This window comes from Sciurus vulgaris (assembly GCF_902686455.1).
Source record: "Sciurus vulgaris genome assembly, chromosome: 5".
Taxonomy (NCBI): domain Eukaryota; kingdom Metazoa; phylum Chordata; class Mammalia; order Rodentia; family Sciuridae; genus Sciurus; species Sciurus vulgaris.
The window spans coordinates 72734809-72759095 of record NC_136465.1 but is presented as its reverse complement, the minus strand read 5'-3'; the positions used below and the strand labels follow the sequence as shown (position 1 = coordinate 72759095).

At 44.9% G+C, this 24287-nt stretch overlaps 1 protein-coding gene across 6 annotated transcripts in view; it reads right to left on the bottom strand.

Moving 5' to 3' along the window:
• Positions 1-24287, bottom strand: part of NTF3 (neurotrophin 3) — a 103099-nt gene that overhangs the window by 16914 nt on the left and 61898 nt on the right. The window contains exons 2-3 of one of the 6 annotated variants that reach the window (XM_079141546.1): positions 22669-22850; positions 21843-21927 (exon numbers count right to left, since the gene is read on the bottom strand). The exons of 4 other annotated variants lie outside the window; for them this stretch is intronic. The gene's annotated coding sequence lies outside the window, so the exon portion shown is untranslated. Of the gene's footprint in view, positions 1-12973; positions 12998-21842; positions 21928-22668; positions 22851-24287 lie in introns of those variants that run through there. One more of the 6 variants, XM_079141544.1, reaches the window with a different exon arrangement.

The window sequence follows — 24287 nt, the reverse complement described above, 5'->3', positions numbered from 1 at the left end:
TAATGTGAGCATATTAAAGAACACAAAGCACTTTAAAAACACAAAAATTGATAAAGAAGTCTACCAGTTCCTCCAAGTATCTGTAAGAAATACTCATGTCCAGCCTTTTTAAAACACACGCTAAGCTTTTCTATGCATTACACAGATGACATTGTTTAATACATGTCATTCTATAACTTTATTTCATGTAATAATACAATCTAAGCAGTCACTCATCATATTAAAATTCTACCTAAACAAAATTTTGATGGTTATTAACAAGGTGTCATAACAAGGTGTCATAAGTTACAGGATGACACCCCCTCTTGTTCAACATCTATGATTGCCCATTCTTCACTCTCATACACAATGCTGCAATAACTCTCTTCCTGTACAAACCTTACCATGTGTACGAGTTATTTTCATGGTCCCTCACTTCAGCCAATCCCTTATGCCCTGGTCGCATCTGCCCTGCACACTCCCATCCTCAGATCAATTCAAACACCTCTTCTCCAAGCCCACACACACTCAGCACAGAGGGGAAAGTACAGCGAATGTATTATTTGGTATCAAACAAATTTCTGTTCTCAGGATCAGCTCAGTCCTTACTGCAGACCAACAATTTGTTATTGTTGCTTTTCCTATGTCAGGTCTTCCTTCTATTCTTCTTAAAGAATTTTTGTCTGCTTAAACCTCATATACCAGAATATGAAAAGTCTTGCCAAAACAAAACAAAACAAACAAAAACAGAGTGCAGTCTCTCAGGCAGGAACTCCTTCAAGTTTCCAATCACAGGGCTGGGGAGATAGCTCAGTCGGTAGAGTGCTTGCCTTGCAAGCACAAGGCCCTGGGTTCGATCCCCAGCACCGGAAAAAAAAAAAAAAAAAAAAAAAAAAAGTTTCCAATCACAGACCTATTTAAATGTATAAAACTAAGGTGACCAGATACTTCATCATCCAAACCAGTAGTACACTTTTGAAAATGAGTGAAACCAAGACATAAAACTGCAAATTTCCTATTCCTACCAGCTATTATGCAAAATGTTTTTCAGGCATGAGACCTCAGAACCTAAACTAAAATGAACTTTAAAATCCAGCTGAACCAAAGTCTTCCTTGAGCAGAACCTAAAGAATAAGACCCTCACTCATCTAGATTAGAAGTGATCCAGTCAACAGCCACTGGCAGACCAGAATAACAGAGGCCAGAATTGTGATGCATCTGCAAGGTCTCTGTGAACCCAGTAACTGGTGTGGGCTATTCCACCAAGACTTCCTATTACAACCAATCAGCACTCTATATTCCCTTACTACCAACTGATGGGGAGACAGATTGGAGCATGCCTCCTGTCTCCTTATCAGTCAGCCTTCATATAAGCTCTTTTGCAAAATCTCGATCTGCCTGTATTGGCTTCTATGCACATCAGGCAGCAAGCCCTTGCTCAGTATCGAAGGGGGACACTTAATAACTTTATTGGAATAACAAATGCCCAGCAGCTGGACTGCCCTAGGTCAGCCAGGTTGTGTGGTCACCCTGGACATATACAGCCCTAACTTCCTCTGAGTAGCAGTCGTCCTTGTCACTCTGTCCCCACCTCCATTGGTTCTACACTTATGCTCTGGGACCTGTTCCCTCCCACTTCCTCAGAAGCCTTCCCTTCACCATCGCCATCAGGGCTCCCATCCCAGTTGTATCTTCAGCCTGTCCCTCTACAGGGTTCTCCTCCGTACTACATGATGTTCCAGTGTTGTCAAACTTGGAAAAAGAAAATTTAAAAAATCCTGTAGTTACAATTATTCGATTCCAGTCAGGCATCAGAAGAGAGTGCTACATCCATCAGTGACCACTTGTGAACAGGAAGCATGGTCCCTTCACATCATCACCACAAGCACCAAGTCCCTAATGAACGACTCCCCCCCCCACACACACACACATGCCGCCCCTGGCCCTGACCCACTGAGCTCATATTAGGTGCTGTTTTCTTTCTGTCTTGGACTTCTGGACAGTCTGACCTCTTTCTCCAGCTGCTGTGACACCTCCCCTCAGTTATCCTCCTGCCCCTGCCAGTACTAACCTTCTCACATGTTTCATGTGGTTTCCCAACACTCAGTTTCCTTCTCTTCTGTGGTGATGAACGCAGTCTCCTTCACCCTGCTCATGTGTGGATAACTTCCACAACCACACCTGAGCACAAGTCTCTGCCTGACTACAAGCCTGGAGATCAAGGACGTCTCCACTTGGAAGCTTTGGAGACATCTCAAGAGCAGATATCCAAAGCTGAAGTCACCATCTTCCCCCAAACCCTGCTCCTCCTCCATATTTTCTCTGGAAAGGATAGCACCAGAGATCATGCTTGAGTCCTCTCTCTTCCCTTTCCCCCATACCAAATTGATCCTTCAGTTAAGTTGATTCTGCCTCTTCCTAGTTCTCAAAATCCATCCCTCTTTCCTCTATAGCCCTTGCTCCTCTTGCCTAGATTACATCAACAGACTCTTGAGGGGTTTCTGAGACTTACATAGCCATCTCCCCGCTTCTCCATCATTTATTCTGCACACTGGAATGGAATGGTCTTTCTAAAGTTAAGTCAAATGAGGTTACTCCTCAGCTGGAGACATTTCTCTTCTTCTTTGCAACCTTCAAGATGAAGCTAAACCTCTTTGGCAAGGCATGAGGCTCGTGGTTGGATCTCTCTTCCCAGCTTCATGTCTTGCCAGTTGTCCTCTCACACCATACACACAGTCACAGTGAGAGACTTCAACTCTTCCAACACACTGTGTGTGCTCTCACCTCTGAGAATTTCCCTGACTGCCCCCTGTGCCTCAAGTTCCCTTTCTTCTCCTTCCCTAACTTCTCTATCCATCTGACCCTGCTCACATATTACCCCCCTGAGAAAGACTTCCCCTCAGCACTTATCACATTCTTTAAAACCATCCTTTTGCTTATCTATCTCCCCTGCTTAACTGTGAGCTCTCTTTGTATGCACTTTGATAATCTCAGCACTACACTGATTATGGGTTCATAGCAGAACTCAATAAAAGATTCCTAGACTCCAATTTGCTAGATCAAAGGGATAAAAGAAGCTCTTAAGGAACATGACCATTGATGTTTTTGTCCTGGCATTATTATTGTTAGCACTCCCTCTCACTCTCAAGGGTGCTACACTTTGGATAATAAATTTCATGCTCACTCTATTCCAAAGGCTCTTGTTATGGGATGGCTGCACCTCTATTCAGAGTCAAGAGAGATGAAGTGGTTGGGGTGAATCAGAAAGGGACTGAGTTGAGGATGTGTATGTGAGGGGAAGGGTGGGAAAAGGAGTTTCTGGCTGTCCTGGGAGATGGGGGATGGACATAGGAGATCTCGCCTACAAAATTGCATGTCTGCAACAGTAAAGGAAGAACTAAGATGCATTCAGGGCAGCATGGCTGCCTCACTTTGGGAAGGAGAAGCAAGGAGCAAGGCAGCTTTCTCATGCACAGAGGAAGGTGTCTACACTAATGTAGGAAGGAATCTGCACAAAAGCCCTTCTGAATCTGAGTCTCCTCTCTCTTACACTCCCCCTGCTAGACCATGATTCCTTCAACAAGACTTCCTGGCCATACTCTGGCATAAGATAAGGAATATTGAAATTCCTGGGGATCGAAGAGATGGCACAAGAACAGAGGAACTGCAAATAAAAGCAAGTGGGAACCAACACCTAAAATGTATCAATTCAGCTTTCCTTTATAACAAAATACTTGAGATGATCAAACTAACAAGAAGAAATGTTTATTCAGGCCTTCTTTTTGGAGTTTTCAGTCCATGGTTGGTTGGTCCATTGCTTTTGGGCCTATGTGGAAGCAGTGCATCATGGCAGGAGAGCATGGTGGAGGAGCTGCTCACCTCATGTGTTATGGTTTGGATGTGAAGTGTCCCTCAAAAGCTCATGTTTGAGACAATGCAAGAAGGTTCAGAGGAGAAATTATTGGGTTATGAAAGCCTTAACCCTACCAGTGGATTAATCCCCTGATAAGATTAACTGAGTGGTAGCTGTAGGCAGATAGGGTGTGGCTGGGAAGGTGGGTCAGTGGGGGCATGCCTTTGGGGTATGTATTTGTATCTGGAGAGTAGACTCTCTGCTTTCTGATCATCATGTGGGCTGCTTCCCTCCACCACACTCTTCTGCCATGATGTTCTGCTTCACCTCGAGCCCTGAGGAATGAGACCTCTGAAACCATGAGCCCCCAAATAAATTTTTCCTCCTCTAAAATTGTTCTCTGTCAGGTCTTTCAGTCTTAGCAGCGAAAAAGCTGACTAAAACATCATGGCAACTGGGAAGCCAAGTAAGAGAGAAAGCAAGAGACCTACATTCCACAATTCTCTTTCAGGGCACCCCCAATAGGCTAAAACCTCCCATTGGGTCCCACACCTCTTAAAGGTTCTACCACCTTCCAACGGCACAACCTGGAGACCAAGCCTTTAACACATGGTGGTGGTTGGGGGACATTCCAGATCTAAACTATATCAAAAGGGGACCTGAGAAGACTAGTATTGGGCCCAAATGCCCCTTAGTCACAGCTGGGAAGCAGAGTCCAAGGTAGGGCCAGGCCCTGGGAGGGTCTTCTACCAGGTCAGGGAACTCAGTGTAGCTCTACCTAATGACTGAATTTCAAGTTCCTGAGAGCAGCACCCACATCTCATCCATCTCTGAAGTCTAAGTGCCTAATAGTGTTTCACACTATAGGAACTGTACAATTATGTGTGTAGACTGTAAAGAAATCACTCCCCAGGAGCTGTATGAGGATCTAGGGAAGGCTGGGTGGACATGTCAATGGGAAGAAAGGATTGACTTCTTCACAGTGACAGAATGAGAGGACAGCAGTCTGAGGCACAGGCTCAGGTCTGAGGATGGGGAAGATGTTTTTAGGAAGATCACTTAACAAGGAAAAGGAACTGTTTTTGGACTAATAATACGTATAGGAGTTCTGCTGCTGGGACCCTTTGAGAAAATAAATATAGCTTGCAAGTAAAACAGAGACGGTTTTCTCTAGTCTTTTCCCCAAAAAAGAATTTAGAGAACTACCCCCCCTCACAAAATCACTGAATAACTAACTGCTCTGGGGAGAAATTTATCCATGCATCAACAGAAATTTGTGGTCAGTGGTTCTCTAGAGCAGAATTTATAAAGGCCAGCTCTGAAGTTACTTTTTGATAGACATGGTCTCTGACCCTGACATTCTCCACTGCATAGCTTCCTACCTTACTGTCACCCTCCCAGGAACACTGAGCCCAGCAGAGAAGACAGGACTGAATAAGAAAAGGGACTGGCAATGGTGATGAAGCCAGCTTTGAAATCTCTTTGTCACTCAGCCTCTTCCCACCTCTGGGGAGGTCCCAACTATAGGGACAGGAGATCTGATCCAGAAAGAGGAAAACAGTGTAAGTGATGGCTGGTGGCATTTGGTGGCCCAAATGGCATAACTAGTCATTCCTGACATTTTACTTTGTTCTATATATTTTTGAGTTGATCATTATAGTATCCCCCCAAAATACCATAAAGACAAATTTCTTCTTTGTTTTAAATTTAAGAAAACTGAGTCTCAGGAAGGTCACATGACTTGTCCAATGACAAACAGCTAGTAAGTGACAGAGCTAGGATTCAACCTGCCATCCTCTGATCCTTGTTTTATTCCTAAATACTCATGAAGTGCCTGGTCATGCTTTCCCTCCACACCGACCCCCACCTCTCTTCACTTAACAGAGGTATGGGATTCTTACCCATCACACAAGGGTAAATTCAAGTATATAAATTTCAAATTATTGCCATTAATACATTTTTAAGAACCAGATCTTTTGTAGAGTCTGATTATGTACAGATGGCAACCTGCTCATTAGTCAAATAATTCTAGCTAGGTGATGCTTTCCTGACCAGGATCCCAGGTGTCACATTTATTAAAATGAAACCTGGTGAAAACTAACAATATGCAGACAAAGGTCTCAGGGCCCCTGGTCTGTTTTCAGTCTTGTGCATAATGTGCCTCTGCATCAGACTTGCAGGGATTACGTACTGTGCTGGGGATCAGATTCTCCTGTCTCTTCCAGCCCTCCCACCACCCACCAAGACAGAAGATGCCCAGGGAGCCTGAAGCTTGCTCTACTCTTCCCCAGGAAGCAGAGACTTCCCACCAGAAAGTCTGTCCCTGAATTTTTCAAAGATCCAGAAATCTATCTCTGGCTACCCAAGTGAAGACTCTCTCCAGAAGTCCTCTGCTCCCTCCAAGCCTTTTCATGGAAATTCTCACTGTTCTTCACCCAGACTCCTTTTCCTTGTGGCCAAAGAAGAGCATTCTAAAAGCATGAACACAGAAAGATGCCATTATAAACTGATCTGCCTGATAGCTCCTGGTAAGGGCCATAACTCCCCTCAGTAGTCCATGCCCTGTGTACTGGTGATTTTCCCACCATCTACCCAAAATCTTACTGAAATATCACTCTTGGGCACCACAGGGTACTGACATGATCATGATTCCATACTTTAGCTTTACTTTATACATTTCAGTATATTATTACCTTAGAGTTTTCTAAACTCATAGTGCTTCTGTGTGACAGATGAGGAAACTGAGGCTCAATGGGAAAGTGGTGTTTCTGAGGTCTCTCGCTGGTGAACAGCAGAGGGGAAACAAACCCAGGTGTTCCTACCTCTTATGGGTTGTTGTTTCCAAAGGCCAACTGTTCCCCATTAATAGCCCATGAAACAGTCTATAAAAGCCAGAGGAATTTCTGGTGCTAGAAAGGCCTAAAAGCCAGTGAGTCCGTATTTCTCAACACAAATTACACTGTGGATAAATAAACTATTGAAAATGTTTATTGCAAGATCTGGTAACAGGGGAGAGGAGAGGAGGCCAGGAATAGAGGAACATGAATTAAAACATGCTGCCAAAAGGAAGGGTGGGGGAAGCAGGGAAACCAGAGCAGGTGTTGACAGCATGCCTAGCTCCTGTGAATATCAGTGGCTCATATTCACATACATTTTGTATTTTGAAATAATAGACTTTATCAGAAATTGTCTGGGCTTTGGAGTCATCTTGTGATCAGTATTTTAAAGTAGAGAAGCCAAGGCTGGGTGGCATGTGTGGCACACACACCTGGACGTGGCAGTGAGGGGAGGACTCTGCCTGGTGATCTTACAGCTACACTGACAGGTATGGGCGAGCAAGCAGAGGGGAAGGAAGGATGGTGCTCAATACCATTTATGGCCATCTCCGGTCCTCCAGACCTGGGAGAAGGCAGAGAGCACATTCGTCCAGGGACAGGAAATGAAGAGGAGGACCCAGTTCCCTGCCCTGTGACCATGGGAAGATGAGGTGGCAGGGAGATTTAGCAACAGGAACTACACAAATGGTTCACTCAGGTTACAGCTGGGACTCCGGGTGGAATGCCCCAGGGACACAGATGTCCCTGTTTCTGCCTTGGCATCCAGACCGCCACACACGACTCAAGAATTAATCTTCGGGGAGAGGGGGTGTTTTCCTGCTATGAAACTTGGATGTACTAGACATTCCTGCCCGGAGCTTATGGCAGCTAATCCAGCTTCCTGCTCTCAGTGGAGATAAGAGAGAACTCCTGTCCTCATGTCACAGAAGGGGAAGAATCCTGACTATCCTTCCTCCCCATGACAAGCTCTATACTAGAAGCCTCTCTCAAGATGCAGAATAACCACACAGAAGAGAAATGGAGTCCCTCTCATTCTTTTTTCTTTGTCACACTAAAGACATGGTTCACCAGAAAAATGATGGAGGTCATGAGTCTAAATTTATCTCAAAATGGAAAATATTAAATGTTAAGAAAATGCATGGTTCAAAATTACTTTTATATTATTTTGAAATGTGAAGGAAAGACATATTTGACAAGATTCATGACCTTCAAGGAAGGATTGGCTGGTGTTTCTACATTTTGCCTTATTAGTCAGGCAGGGTTAGTTCCATGTCAACTATAAACCTCCATGTTTATACACAGCAGGCAGTTAAGTGATGTGCACTATAGGACTATCACTGTACCCTAGAGAATGTCCACAGACCCCAACATGGTGATCAAGGTCCCCAAAGATGGTTCCTGTGCAGTTTGCTCTCCTCCATGTGTGCCACCTGCCACCTCCTTCCACAGAAGGAGCCCTGCATCTAAGTTCTTTGCTGTCATCTCCCACCTGCCCCTGGCTGCAGGATGTTTGAGCAAATGACTCTTACACATAAGGCTCTGATTCTTCCACACTTCAGTTTTGATGAAGTAAAGTTGTTTTGAATTCACAAAAATTTGTATCTTTAATAAGTGCCCGGCTCTGGCAGTTAAAACCCACAACTTGCCAGAATTTTCTGTTAACAGATTTACAAAGCAAGTTCAACAATTCAATTGACTTCTCTGTTCTACAGGGTGATGGATGGCTTAATGACTCTGCTGACTGGTGTTGGGGGAAACCTTCTCTATCACTCAGAATAGCACTTTCCTATGTCCTGGCACAACCAGGACAGCAAAATTACAAAGCTGGTAGAATTCAGGCAATAAGTGTGCTGAGATCTACCACTAAATACCCCTTCTGAGTTCAAATCCATATTGTTACCTATGGTCTCCATGTATCAGAGTTTCCCCTGGGCTGCTTCATCTTTTCTTCCAAAGAAGAGAATGGACTTATAAAAGGATAAGAATAAATACTTAAGAGGAGACACTATATGGCACTGGGGAGGTGTGGCTCATGTGGAGATGTAACTTTGTTCCTTGGATGAGATTTCTGACAGGACACAGAAGAAGTCTGCCCCAGTTTATAACTAGATTTTTGACTCAGAATTAGGTAGGCGATCTCAAAAGTAAAAAGAGCCCCTAGGGCTCTCAAAGTGAATCCAGTTTAAAGGGTCTGCATTAAGATATTGCTTTGGAGAGAAATAAAAGGCAATTACAGGTGTGATGGAAAATGCCTCTCTCTTTTGCCATGTAATGCACATATATTATATGTCATATATATACATATACGTGTACTTAAGCGTGTATATATAAAACAGTGGAGGACTTTGCATGAATTCCGCAACCAAATCAAGGTAGAGTTGATATGACTGAACAGACTGTGATTATGTTGATTGAAACCAGATTTAAAGGACCAGGGGAATTTGTTTGGGAACAGAGAATAGGATCAAAATACTCCTTCAGAGAGGAAATCTCATCAGAGGAAAAGCCTGGCGGGTGGAGGGGCTGGCGTGGTGGGAAGGCGGGACATGAAACAGCATGATGGCTTTATGGCTGCTTTTGGGAAAGTGGCGTGAAACTGATTCTTTGCCTGTGTCCAAGGGTGTCCGAGGTACAGAGCATGATGAAGCCAGGGGGGATGGCGATGGACAAAGAAACATCCAGGGAGGAAGGGAGGAAGGGAGCAGGAAAGGCCACTAAGAGGGATTGGTCTGTTTATCCCTCTGTTGCTGCACACTGACAAATAAATTCACTTTGATTTGGTGACTCAATAGTGAAACATACCTCATCTCTAACTGTCGGAATTCAAGAATGGATGTTCATCATGTGTAGGTTTGAAAGCAACAAGATTAATGGACAGGTCTAGCAGGGTGCAACAGAAGAATCTCTTTAGACACAACCATTTGAGGAGGGGTGTGAGAAGGGAGACAGAAGAGCCTGGCATTCGGCCAATCACTTGCAGAAGAAAATAGCAAATTCGGAATTCCATCCTTTTAAGTCAAAGCCACTTGAGGCTCCAAGTGACCATAGACTGACCAAAGGCAACTCCAGTAGAGCACAAGGTCATGTTCACTTGGGAGACCTCACCAAACACATGACTTGAAATATGGTGGCATTTAAAAAAGTCATTACAGAGGAAAAGGATTTTTAGCAATCAGAAGAAATTTGAACATCAATGAACCGCTCAATTTTCATTTTTACAACTAAAGAAACTGAAACCCAAGGAGCTTCAGTGAGCCGCCCAATGTCACATAGACAGTTTATAGTTGAATCGAAACTGGGTTTTATGCCTACAATTAAACAAACATAAAAGTTTATTTTTTTATTCTTTTCAGATGTTGGTTGTTTTTATGAGATCAACTTTGTCACCCTCAATCAATCGATCAATTAATAGAAGACACCCTTGGGAGCTTGTCCTGGGAACAGGTAAGTCAAATACAGAGAAAGAGCACCCAAAACAATGAAGACTCCTTCCTCCTAGGCATGGAGGCATCTAAATTTGGGAGATCACTTCTGTTTTAATGCAATGCCATCATTCTCATTCCTGAGTTGGGGGAAGTTCAGAGATAAAGGTCAGCTAAAGGTGACAGAAACCAAATCCTAGGAACACCTCTTAAATTTCCTTCCCGGTGATCCAAAAACAGAGTGTGGCATGTCTCCACCTTCAAGAGCATGAAGAATTTCTACGGCTGTCAGGTTCTTGCTGTTCTCTCCCCTCCTCCCATAAACAAAAACCCACTGGTACTGAGAGTTCATGTTCTATATTCACAGGGCAGATGGCTGTCAGTCCTCCAGGGAAAACCCAACCTACAGCATTACTTGCCTGTACATTTTATAAGTGGAGGAATTTCCATTTTCAAGTTTGAACAGGAAACTACTCAGGAAAGAAGACGAAAAAAAAAAAAAAAAAAGAAAGCACATAGAAAATAGTATTTTGGTGAGTAGGCAGTACTTTCTGGATGTATTTTTTTTTAACCACATTTGAGCAGATTTAGAGTTCCCATTTCCCCCTCTTCTCCCCTCTGCTGTTCTACTCACTTGAGCATGTATGTGTTCACACACATGACACTTCTGGAATGAATCGATGCCTAGGAAAGTCTGGATCAAAAGGAGAATTTGTCAGAAGAATTATGAGGGAACAAGAACTTGTCATAAAGACACCCCTGGGGCTGGCACGACATTCTTCTAGCATTATCCTTGCAGGATGGTTTTAGAACTCAACAGTACAAAGACAGGACAGACCCTAGTTCCATTTCCACTCTGTGGACTGCACTGAAGCAGAATACCACAGCTGCTCTTCCCAGAGTGTATCTCGCCGTGAGCACAGCAGATAAAGCTGGATCTGCCATTCAGGAAGAACTTCTTAAACTTGGTATTGAAAGGTAACAGACTGTGGCATGACCCCACTTTCCAAGGCATGGAGGAAGATCAAGGATTCTCTTTAAAGCTCTGGTGCACACCTGTGCCTGAGACCAGCTTGAGGTGGCTCAGCCTGGAGATGACCACCCAAGCCATGTGATACCCATGGATCCCTTCCAGGGCCACCATGGCCTGGAGGTTCTTCAACAGTGTGGAGGCATGCAGGGCATGAGGCTGGACGAGAGTCTGGGGACCTGCTTTCAGCCTCCAGTTTTGTCACCTACATTTGGGTGGTCTTGAGCAATCCCTGTCAGTTCTGAGTTTTGACAGGGGGCTAAAAAGAGAAGTTTCTAGGATAAATGTTCCCTAAATAGCTACTCCTGCTGCGTGGCTCCTATTAGGCAGACACAGATGCTGGTGTGAGATCCACAAGCCTTTGCTGCACCTGCTGCTTCTGTGACTCCCTTCATTGGGGAGGTTAGTGGAGTCACTGGCCTGGGACTCAGGAGGCCCAGTTCGACCAGGTGAGCAGCACAAAGCAGGAGTGAGAAGCCAGAGGATCTCAAAGGCAAACTCTGCCATCAACTAGCAGTTTGAATGTGAATCGGTCACTTAATTTCCCAGTCCCAGCATTCCCAGTCATACAGTCACACTGTTACCAGGAACAAGTGAGGTGTTTCCTGGTATGTGCCGAGTGCACCTGCTGCCTGGCACATGGTAGCATTCAATAAATAGTAGATCCTTTCATTTAGGAAAATGTCCTGCCTTCTACATCAGTTTTCCCACTGGTACACTTCTAGGGAATAAGCTCTGCCTTATCTCTGTCTGGTGTCAACACTGTGTAGATAAAATGACACAACACCTGTTGTGAGGGTGCCACTACCTTATGAATGGACATATGAGAAGCTGTCCTTCTCGGCTGCAGAAACCAGTCCAGATCAAAGCTGTGTCACCTGCCTAGTTCATGGGTACAGACCACGAGGCCAGAGTTCTCTGCTGTCTTGAACCTGGCTCTCCATGAAGCTGTCCCCAAGGTTCCCAGCCCATATTGTCTGTTCCCAACTGCACAGTCCACTACCCTGGAATGGAAAGGGGTGCTTTTCACTTAGTGTGAAATAGGGAGCAGCCCTGAACTGAGCAGGGGATGTAAGCTTGGACATATGAATGTGTCTCTCTGAGCCCAGTCTCCACATCTGGATAAAGGTAGCAACCCTTGGTCCATCCATCTTCAGTGGCTCTTCTCAGTCTCAAGTGATGAAATGTGTCTTGAATGAGCTAAAGAGAGTCATGAGGATGGAAATGATTACTTCATGTCACAGGTGGATGACTTGCCCTCCTAATGAGGCTCTAAATGTTCTAGGTGCTTGGAAGTAAAGATCTTGACAAGGTCTAGCTTATATTCTTCATCTCCTCTCTCATCCTGGAATTTAGACACCTACATTTAACACATAGGACACTCAATAAATTCATATAATAATAATTTAGTCATATAATAATGAATTCATATAAGCTCATAAAAATGGAAGCAAGCTAGAATGTGGTCATTTTGAGTAATGACAACAGAGATTCTTCTTTATATCTGAGCTTTAGGTCAGAGCTTCTTTTCTTCCTCTCAGCCCCTGCACCTATAGTCTCCTGGAGAGGTTAACATTACAGATTCTCAACGACACCCAGCCTCACTGATTCACCATTTTTAAGGAAAGGGGCTCAGGAATTTATAATCTGAAATAATCTTCCAATGAATCTAGTAAAAATCAGATCTGGAGCCAATGCTCCATGCCTAACTGTCTTGAGATTGGCAGGAATCTCTCTCCTACACAATCCCAGCACTGGTGCTTCATCCAGGAACAGGTCAAAATTTTGCTGCCAAACTAAGCTGAGATTCCAAGTTGGTTCCTGCAATAGAGTATCTGTTGGGGCCTCCTACCTGGGGAGGAGCAGCTGTACTGTCCATCTGAACCCCACGGCAAGGAGTTATATGCCAAGAATGCTGGACTATTCTAGCAGAAAAGCAGAAAGAGCATAGTTTAGGTCAAACCCAGAATCGGCATAGCACCCTTTCCCCAGTCCCTTTTCAAAGAGCATACAAATTAAGTATTTTTAAAATTATGCTTCTATCACCTTTTCATTGTTATCACAAAATTATAGGCATAAAATGGGTTAATTCAACCTTCTAATTTTTCAGAGAGAAAACTGAAGCACAGAGATGGGCAGGTGCTTGACTAAAGTCACACAGTAAAGCATTCCAATAGTGTGACATAACAGAAAGGAGACCGAACCACCTGTGCGGTTATCCAAGCATTCTGCAGACCTGCCAAGAGACCACAGCACAATCTTTCTAGTGCTTTTAAGTAGCGGAATTCCTCCTCTAAAAATCCAACATGAGGAAAAGTCCTTTACTTTAGGCCATGTCCTTTAGATAAATCCACCTTCATAACAGTCCACACTTTTCAGGGCTCCTTCTCCCTCTCATCGTTTCTTCTGTCTCTCACTCCCCTACCGGCAACCTCAACCATCTCTGCCTATTCATCTACAGGCAAAGCTCCAGAGCTACAAATGCTACCTTTGTCATCTGCCTCCCCACTCCCAAGCATCCTGATGATCTCTTTTGTAGCTCTTCTATTTTGCCTTGTCCTTAATCTGTTTCTACCTCAAGACTGTTTCTAAGCTGCATAAGGGCACCTATCAATATACCCCCATCATCCAGCACACATTTAGGTGACTGATATGCATATATTTATTTAAACCACCTCTCAATCTGATGCCATCATCTGGTTCCTGCCTCTTTCACTCCAGAGGGAAGGAGACGATACCCGCTGGATTACCTTAGATTTAAGGATGAACATGGCAAACTCAGAATTTGAAGACACATGGAAGAGGTCTATTCACTTTGCCCCTTTTTGTACAAAACAGTCGGACAGAATGAGAGCTGATTTTCAGGGTGAAGTGTACTATATATTTAACCTGAGAAAGGCCTTTTGAAATCACTGTATCTCAGGCTGTGTGAATTTATGATTGCAATAATTTTGATTTGCAAGGAATGTTCCCTGGGGTTACAGTTCTCAAAATACCTGTTCCCTCTTTCCAGGGTCCAGCGCCAATCTCCCACCCTGGAGATGCCCAGCAGACCTCTCTCTACTCTTCAGATATTGGACCAAAATGAAGTACAGTGGAAACTCTTCCAAAGAAGCCTGTCCTTCTACCCACGCAGTTCTCTATTGTCTCTGCCAAGAGACACATTATGAAAATGAGTTGAAAAAACAATCAGTAATTGTTCTCCTCTGTCACAGTGAAGATGCTCTGGACAGCCAGAGTGCTAAAGCAGCCTGGTGTAGCACACAGCTCTGCACGAACACCCGTGCTGTGCACCTAAAGACCAGCAATCACGTCATAACATGTGGGTGTTAACACTGCCCTCCCAGGGTAACAAGGGAGCATTATATTAGTTCAGGAAAAAGATTTAAATAAGTCTTAAGAATGTAAAGTTAAAGTGAGGGAGAATTAGAGGGCCCAGCTGTTCTCCATCTGTCTTCACTTAGGACATTAAAAGAAGCAAGGGTGAAAGGCTCACTATCTATTGTTCTACCTGTGGGGTGGGAGGCATTGGCATGATGGGCCTGTGGCACCTTGGATTCATATTTTGCTATTATTTGCTGACTGGGTACAACATGCCAGGGGCAGTTATAGGCACCATCACATGCATTTTCTTACATGTTATATATTATCTTACTTAACTCTTACCTCAGGCTTCTGGGATAAGTGTTGTTTTATTATAGAGGAGCAAACATAGGTTCAATGGTCATTATTAAAATTAGTGACTTGAATTTGGGTATTCTAACTCTAAACCCAGTGTTCCTTCTATTAAACTAGAGGTGGCAAATGGATTTCAGTCCAAGTTCCAAAGCAAATTGATTGGTATATGGCAACCTAGGGATCTGTGTTAAGCATTAAAAGATTTGAACCTCTGCGATTTGAAGTAGTGATTGATTAGTGATGTCTGCTATGCACGAAGATGTGTCAGAGTGCTACGATTGTGATGTCTCCTATGGGCAAAGGAGTGGAAATGGGATAAATGCTGCATTTACATGTCAATCCTGTGAACAGGGCTGCCCTGTTGCAAATTAGATCTTTATCACAGATCCAATTTTTTATTATGTCTCTAAAAATTTCCCCATACACATTACCCTCCAAATATGTTCAACAGTCTCTTGATTTTCATTCCCCACATCTTCCGAGTTCTTCACATTTCTCTTTAAATGTCTAGCCCTCCTCCCCAAACAAGTCTTGGATCAGCGTGGCTTATGGGCACAGAGTTCCCTTCTAAGGGCGTCTTCGTGTAGGCTGCCCTAGATTAACCTTCCTCATTAACCAGAAAGTCCCTTCAGAGATGAAAAATATTCTCACAACTCAGAGGGGACATACTTTATGTGATGCCTGAACCATTCCCTGGAGTGACCATTACTGACCATGGGCTGCAGCTGATGGACGATGGAGAGTGGAGTGAAGGGGAATAGGGTGTGCAGGGTCACGGGAGGTGGGCAGTGGAGATGGGACTAGACTAGAGGGTTAAGAGGAAGAGAAAAGGCAGCCAAGATGTCACTTTCAGAGCTCAGGCAAAGCAGTGCTGCTTGCTTTGAGCAGGAAGCTGAGGATCGCAAAAAGCAAGTTTAATGACCAATAGCCCAATGCAGTCCAAAAATAATTTACTGCCTCATGCAGAGAGGGTAAACGTCTCCTCTTCATTTCAACTCTACTGTCTGAATCATTGAAGTCATTTGGATGTCATGCTACATGCAGGACTGACCACATGCAGGACTGAGAGCCTGGAGAAACCAGATCCTACTCTGGGCCCCCTTTAAAGTGATTAAACGTGTATCAGAACAGGCTGGACCCCCTGACAGCAAAGACGTCATGCTTGGAGCAGCAACCCTGGGAAATACTCATTGGGCAAATCAAGACCTTAAAAAATAATTACAGTTCACACATCCTGAAACAATAATGACTTCAAAACCCCCTTCACATGTGATTTATACATAAGCAGATTTCCCCCCTGAACCTTCTCCCTGATTCCCATTCTGCTCGCTCCACCCAAATCCAAGTGGTTAGAAAGTCAATATTCCTAGGTCTTGCTAGAAAGTCCAGATGGAAAAACCCTGGTCTGTATCAGGAGGAAAAGAACTGCTAACACCACCTGCCATTAAAATTCTTGTACACCCAATTGTGCATGAATGTGAGTACGTGTGTGTGTGTTCCAAGAGGTTCAAAGAAGAAAAGAGAAAAATTAATTAAGCCTATACCTCTCTGCCAAGGAATCAAATGCTCTCTGGGGCCTGGTATTGAGGCAAAGAAATGCACTCCTACAGAGCTGCTGGTTCTGATCCAGTGTATTGTGAACAATGAGATTAAATCTGGGGTAGGAGGGGTCTGTTAGTGACCTAGCCATTTTTTTGTTGTTGTCCCTGGGAAGGCAATGACTGTTAAATGCGCATTTACTATATGCCAAGCAATAGCTAGAAAGGAGCACAGGAAAAAGGAGGGATCCCTTGGATGACTGGCTTTGTGGGGGTAAAAGAATGAAATGGAACTAGTTCTGCCTCTGTGAGGTCCCAGGGCAGGAAGGGTGATGAAGTGGGTTCAGGAAAAAGGAAATGGCAAGAGGCTATGCTGGCCCTTTAGGACATATTGCAAATTAGAATGTGCATATGGAATGGCTAATCAAGCATTTTTTTTTTTTTTAATGTCAGACTTAAAGGTATGCATCAAGTGCACAGACCTCATAGGCCTGAGGAGGAGGAATAGGAGACCAGAGACCCCAAAAGAAAAGGCTGCTGAAGAAATGCAGCCCTCCAAATGCCTGTGATGAAAGCTGCTCTGGGGCCACAGACCCCTGGGAAACCACAGCCCAAGCACCTCGATAACTGGGCCTGGGACTGGGATGTGTGCTGAGCTCTGGTCTTTCCTCTCTCTTATTGCAACTGCAGGTGTAAAGAAATGGAAATGAAATTTCACAGCCAGGCAATGATCCAACACGCAAGTTCTTCCCTAAAGATAACAAATACAGAAACAGCCCAGAAGATGATGGAATCACTTATAAAATTCAGGAAATAGCATTTTGCAGGACTGTGAAGGAGAGGCAGTGCAGTGTGTCACCATAGCAGGGGTGGAACAGCAACATCTTTGAGAGTGAAGGACAGATGTGTCCTGAACTGGGGACCTGGAGACAGGCCCTGAGCCTTGAGCTTCCCAAGGTCTCTTCTGAGACACTCCTTCACCATGAACTGACTCCTCTGGGCTTAGGGGTTTCCAGAAAACTTTATCAGGGTCAAGGAGTAGGGGTGTGGCCAGCCTCCATCCTCTGACCTCATCCCACTGGAGATTCAGATTAGGAAGAGAAGATGAACTCTAAGCACAGAAAAAGCACTTTCTGGGGAGCCAAGTTTGGTGTCAACTTTAGAAGGAAGGAGAGTGCCAGAGTGGTGCTCATTAATTGAGAAATGGGGACATAAAGGAAATCCAGTCAGTGAATAGAGGAGAATCTACAAATTTCATCATCAGAGTTGAATTTGACTCCTAGATCTTCTGCTAATAGGATTTTCCATGGCATGCCAAGAACCCCAACAGAAGAGTTGGGTGACTGTCTTGTAAAATAGCAGGGCAGGGAGTGTCACCATGGGTGAACATGGATTCTGTCAGTGTGTACATGTGTGCATGGGTGTGTGTGGGGGGGGTCCCCTTTTTCAACATCGTCAGTCACAGAGAAACAAGGACTAATTTGTCTACCTGCCAAAATCATTTCAGAGTTTGTTTAAAGGACTTTCAAAGAAGGAATAAGCTCCTTGTGGGAAGGGATTAAACCTCATTCAACTTCTTGCCTGGCTGTGTAGCATGGAATAAATGTTTGCCAAAGCATACGAAGGTTAGTCACTTGTTCTGGGAATTCATAATGCCACCCTGGGGAAGGTTTTTCCTTAATCCTAGCCCTGGTCTTTTATCTTATTCCAGGTGTCTGCTAGAAAAACACCTCTCATTCACTGATCCATTCATTCAACAATTATTTATTGACAATTTACAGTGAGCCAGGCACCACTGCTGGGTGTGGTTAGGAATCCTGCTGTGGACAAGAGGGAATTCTTCCTGCCCGCAAGAAGTCCAGCATCAAGTGAGAAGGGTGTTCAAGCAGTTGTGACAGTAACAAATGCAGTGTGTTACGGAGGCAGCAGCATGCCACCGGAGCATGTGGCAGGGGGTCGTAGCACAAGACAGGGGATGGTCAAAATGCCAGCTGAAGCAGGTAAGAGTCAGCAAAAGAGGCCTGGGGGGCAAATAGGGGGAATGGCCAGGTAGTGGGAACAAATGTGCTTAGGCTCCAAGACAAGAAGGAGCACTGTGTATTCTGGAAACAATCCAATTCAGTATAGCTGAAAGGGAGTGGGGGAAGGGAAGGAGGAAGGGGAAGGAGGAGATCATGAATAGTCTTGAAACTCATGTTAGGGACCAAAAGATACTGAAGAGGCACTGTAAGATTTCAAGTAGAAAATGACCCAATTAGCTCTGCAAAATGTGGAGAATGATAAGAGATAAAGGTGGTTTTGATTAGGCAATGGGGACACCTGGACAAACTCAGGAGGTATCTTGGAGATTGGGGTTATAAGGATTTGGGGTTGCCTGACTATGGAGAATGAGAAAGAGACCAGTTGAGGACGACTCCCAAGCTTCTGACTGGACCACATATAGGACCAGACCAGGTGGTTCCACTTATTAAGATGGGAAACAATGGAGGTGATCCACTGGAGATGGAAAGGTTTGGGACACAAAGAGAGCCCCTGTTCTGTTTGGGGCACCCTGAGTTTTTCACTTGGTAGGAGGATCTATGGGGCAGCTGGATAGGTGAGTGTGTAGCTGAACTGAAAGTACATGTGGCCTTGGAAGCCTGCCTCATATAGACATAAGACACTGCATGGAAGCTTGGAAATTGGCCATGAGCATATACAGAAGGGAACCCAGGTCATATAAAGGAGAAAGTCACCTAGATCAAGTGGGAAGAAACAGTGCAGAGTAGCAGGAAAACCAGGATGGTGGAACTATCCCAAGAAGAGAAAGAATCTTGAGAAATAAGACATCCTAGGAAGGACAAGCCCAAAGGACAAGCAGGATGAGGTTAGAGAAGGGTCCGCACTGTGTCGATGGTGGAAGGCAGATTTCAGTACGTTTCAGCACCAAACAGGAAAAGTGGAAATTGAGTCTCCATGAAGGAAGTCTTGATGCAAATAGGAGACACATCAAGAGGAGAAGCATCAAGGTAGGAGCTGCAATGGAGGGAGCCCCAACAGGCAGAGGCACAGAGAAACATCAGGGGCACCACAACAGGTCCCCTGGACTTCCTCACAATGACAGCATTAGGCTAACATCTAACTTCTGACCATGTGTGTCTCAGCTCCTAAAATACCAGGAATTAAACAGTTGTTGATTCTTCTAAATTTCAAAACACTGCAGAGATTGCTCCTTTGTTCTCATTCTATACCTGTGTAAGAAAAGGATGGAGGCGATTATTTTGCCCCTCTTGTCAATGAGCAAAACCAGGCACAGATCTGCTGCCCTGTGGATGGGTGGTGGAGATGGAAGGTTACTCTGCAGTCTCTCCTTCAGTCATCTCTCCTGGACCAGTTACTGAGGGCTGCATGGAGCACCTTTGTGCTGATAACAGAGCAGTCATTTAGGGACATTGGGTCAACTCAAGCTCCAATCACTTGACCTGAGGGAGCTCACTCTGTTTCCCTGTCTATTCCAGGAAACCTGGTAAAAGTCTTGGCAAATATTAGAGCTCAGACACTGAATCTGGTCCTTGTCATTTCACAAACACAGAGCTACAGGAAGGGAATCTTACACAAACCTCCCCTCCAACAGCCAGACACTCGGCAGATTCGTGCCAGAGCCTGGACCCCAGGAACCTTGCCAGGGGAAGAGGGGAGGTTGCTGTGAGCCCCTAGAGCACACAGCCAGGAATGCACTCAGAATGCAAACCACTTCTATCCTGTAAGAAGCCAGTTTCAGCCCTGCCTCAAATGATTAGGTGCAGTTGACTCCAAGCAGGGGATGAGTAAATAATGGTGGTGAAGTTCCACCCAGGGCAGAAGAATGCACAGCTTCTGGTGTTCAGTCAGTTTTGAGGGTGAGAAAATGAAGTTCAAGGACGTAGCAAAATCAAACAGGTAGGCTACTCTTCTTTCAATTTTTCATTCATCAATTGATACTGACCTCTATGATCTTCAGATTGGTATTGTTTGACTCAAGGCATTTGGAAGTGTGTGCAGGTGTTCCTGGTTGTCATGGTGACTGAAGAGAGCTGATGCTCCTGGTATTTAAAGCTGGCGGTACATTCTGCACCACTAAGAGCTGTCCCATCTTAAATGACCAGTGTCCCTCCTAAGGAAAATTCAATTCTAGTTGATGACTGAAGTTTTGTTACTGACTGCAGAATTCCCAGGGCACTTGGAGAAAGAAGTCATGGACACAGAACCACTTGCCTCTCCTCAGGAGGACACACCCTTTGGTTATCCTCCAGGTTCACACAGCAATAAGGTCTATCCAGTCTGGGGGAGAGGGTGGGCTTCATTACTTCCAGCTTTCCAGAGTTGGTCCTGCTCTCCTAGACCCTGTGGACTGCCTGATTCTAAACCCTAATCCTTATTCCTGACCCTTCTTCCAGCATATCCTTCAAGTCTCTTGGTCCCTGTCAACCACAAAAGAGGATTCAGTCAAAAGGTGGACAAAGACAACTTATTTGCAAGTCAGCATCTATAAATCAACAGAATGTTCCCAGTGTAGCTGCTGAGTACTCTGAGCAAGACAATAACTTTACTGAGCCACGCCTACCCCCCTTTCCTCATCATCTGTACAAACAAGGTACAACAAGACTTTGCCTCTCACTCTAAGGGTACAGGTAGGCTAACCCAGATGGCATGGACAGGGCTGGAGGCATATCAAATAAAGGATGTGTGTGTGTGTGTGTGTGTGTGTGTGTGTTTGAGAAATTGACAGCAAGCTTGCAAAATGCAAGTCTAGGTGCATGTCTATGGTACTGTGGTAGGGCAGACAGGTGACCTGGCAGCAAAGATCCTTTTATACTTTGAAGGGCAGCCCTCCCAGAGTCTAAGCAGGGTCCAGGCTGGTACTTCTGTCCCCAGTCCTGACTTGAAGGCATCTTTCTCTCACCTCACAGCTGACACACAGTATATTACCCAGGCAGTCTGGGGCTGCGTTCAAGAAGCTTGGCATAGCCTCTCAGAGCTGACAGCGATCGAAGACAGCTGTGTGCAGTCAAAGAGTAATGGGAGTCACGGAAAGGAGTAGCAGGCTCCCATGTGGGGAGAGACAGAAGCTTGAAGGGGAGCAGTGGGAGCAATTTAAAGAAGCACTAGCAGGCACCGGATGCATGCTGTGTGACCCCCACGGGCAGGGCAGCCTCTGTGTCCCAGCTTGAAGATATTTCCATAGGAAGGCGGGGCTGGGCTCTCTGCAGGGGGCCCGGCCAGGGCTCCCATTTGCTTCACACATTAGGCTCCAACTGAGAATTCTGTTCTGTCCAGGAAGGGAATCCTAGAGAGCACCATCTACCTCCCAATCTCCCCCATGGAGAAAAGGTGGTCTAGAGCGATTAAGTGCCTAGACCTAAGACAGGAAGCCCAGAGGCAGGGCTGAGATGAGAACTTGCAGCTGCAGAGAATCTCGAACCCTTCCCCCAATCTGCTGCTCTGCTCAGGGCTTGTTCCTGCTCTCTCCATTCCTTCCATACTTACTTCGACCCTTTGCTTCCCAACACCCTTTATTCTTTGCCAGTAGACTGCTCTGCTTTTTCTTCGTGGCTCTCAAGCTCCTGAATTACTGGGAGAGAACACCAGGAGCCGGGTTGGAAGTTTAAAAGGTTGAACTCAGCCAAGGAAGGCGAGACACCTTACTCTCTGGGCATTGCTGTTGCTGGGGTAGATAAATGCTGCTCTGCAGGGGCTCCTGCCACACCTCTTCCTCCTGCATATTTACACCTGCACTTCATGGGCTATAGATCCTCAGGGTCTTTCCTTCATGTTATGCATTGAATTGTGTTCCCCAAAATAGATCTTCTGGAGTCTTAACCCCCAGTGCCTTAGACTGCCACTTATGAGGAAATAAGGTTAAAGCGAAGGCCTTAGGGTGGACCTCAATCCAATAAGATGGGTGTCCTTATAAATGCAGGGGCAGACTGACATAGGGGGAAGAGCAGGTGAAGACATAGGAAATAGGCCACGTGAAGATGGAGGACATCAGGACTGGATCTACAGGGTCTACCACACACCACCAGAACAGCAGGGGCAAGTGCTTCCTGAGTGACTTCACACTGAGCATGACCCTGTCCACACCTTGATTTTGGACTTCCAGTCTCCAGAACAATAAATCCCTATTGCCTTAAGTCACCCTATGCATGGTACCCTGTTATGGTAGCCCCAAGAATCTCATCCACATCCTAACTCCCAAAGGTCCTCCCAGCTTTCTGAAATTGCTTAGGGCCTCCCTCTACGGCCTGCAATACACCATGCAAGGCTGAGTTTTTGTTAACATGTCACAAAGTACAAGCTAAATCCTGTTTACCTTGGAGCAGAAGAGCTCCTGGGATCTGTCTAGGAAACTTCAACTGTACCCTGCAGGGTTCTCCAACATCTTCCTCCCCTGCCCTCTAAGTAAGCCATTTCAAAAAGTCTTGGTTGCCAGACTGCTCCTGATGCTATTGGGCCTGGAGACATTCTTGACAGATGGCCCTGGTCAGTGGTCAGCTGGGGAAGAGATCCCAAACAAGTGGGCATGAGACTAGGCAAATGGGAGAAGGAAATCCTCTAACCACCCAAAACATCTGCTAGGAGAACAAATACAGCTAAACATGGATCAAAGAGATTTCTAAGTAACAGAGAGAACAGTTTTACAATGCAGCACACAGATAAAGCCAATGGGAAAGGCTGCCGGCCAGGCTCCAGTTCTTCCTAAATGGAACAAATAAACTGATAAGGGGAGAGAGTCCAAGAGGGCTGGGAAAGAGAAGCGAGCACATGTGGGCAGATCTGGAAGCCAGAGAAAAGCCCACACTCTGTACAACAGCCAGCTTCCCAGGGAAAGGGAGAAAGAAGGACAGGAAAACCCCAAAGGGAAGAAAGCGGGTATCGGGGGCTGGAAAAAACGTTGTCAGGAAATCACATGCACACCATAGGGCCAAACACACTTGCAAGAGACTTTAGAAGTCAAAACAATGTGAATGTGTATAGTACTAATACTCATCATCTGTTTTTAATTTATTCTTTAAAACTTTAATAAACCATCATTTATTAAATGTTTCCTATGTGCCTCACTGTTCTATGTATAATCATTTAATCCTCATGCAATCCTATAAGGCAGTTATGCTACTACCCCCACTTTACAGATGGGGAAATTGAGGACAACAGATGCATAAGCATCCTCTTCACAGGCACCACTCTGGTAAGGGATCCAGACGTATTTGAAGGTCAGGCAGCCTGGCTCCTGCCCCAAGTCCTCTCCATGTAAAATGTGCACTTAGCTGCAAGGTTGGGGATGGTGAGGGAAGAAGACAGGAGGAGAATAATCACAAAATTTAGATCAAGAAAGCACATAAACCTCGAAGATCAAGATGGAACAACAACAAAAGATAACAGAGTATGGGGGGGGGGGTTGATGGCCTTTCCCATAATGCACAGTGTTCTTCACTGGGCTGCCCCAGGTAGGGGCGCCTGGGGTCTCCCTGCTGTCCTGTGATAACCTCTAACTCAGGTTCTCCCACTCTACAATGTGGAAGCTTTTGGGAATCACCGCCTTTCTTTAAAATGCTGACATTCTTAATCCCAGAAAGCTAACTTCTAGAAGTCCCTTTTAAGAGGATAACCATATATGTATATATAAAAGAATACGTCAAGGATGGTAACTGCAATATAAAAACTGTGACCAAGAAGAAAATGTGCCTCAGTAATGAAAAGGTTAAACTGTGGGACAGGATGGAATATTATGGGGATAGCACCTTATACAAGAATATTTAAATGCATGGGGAAACAAACACAATGCAATATTATGTGGAAAATGCCAGGTAAAATTTATTTATACAGGATGATGAGCCCCTTTTTGAAAAAGGGAAATATGTATACACACACACACAAGAAAGAAAAAGAACTGTGAAGGATGCTGATGGAACAACTATGATGTTGATGGAA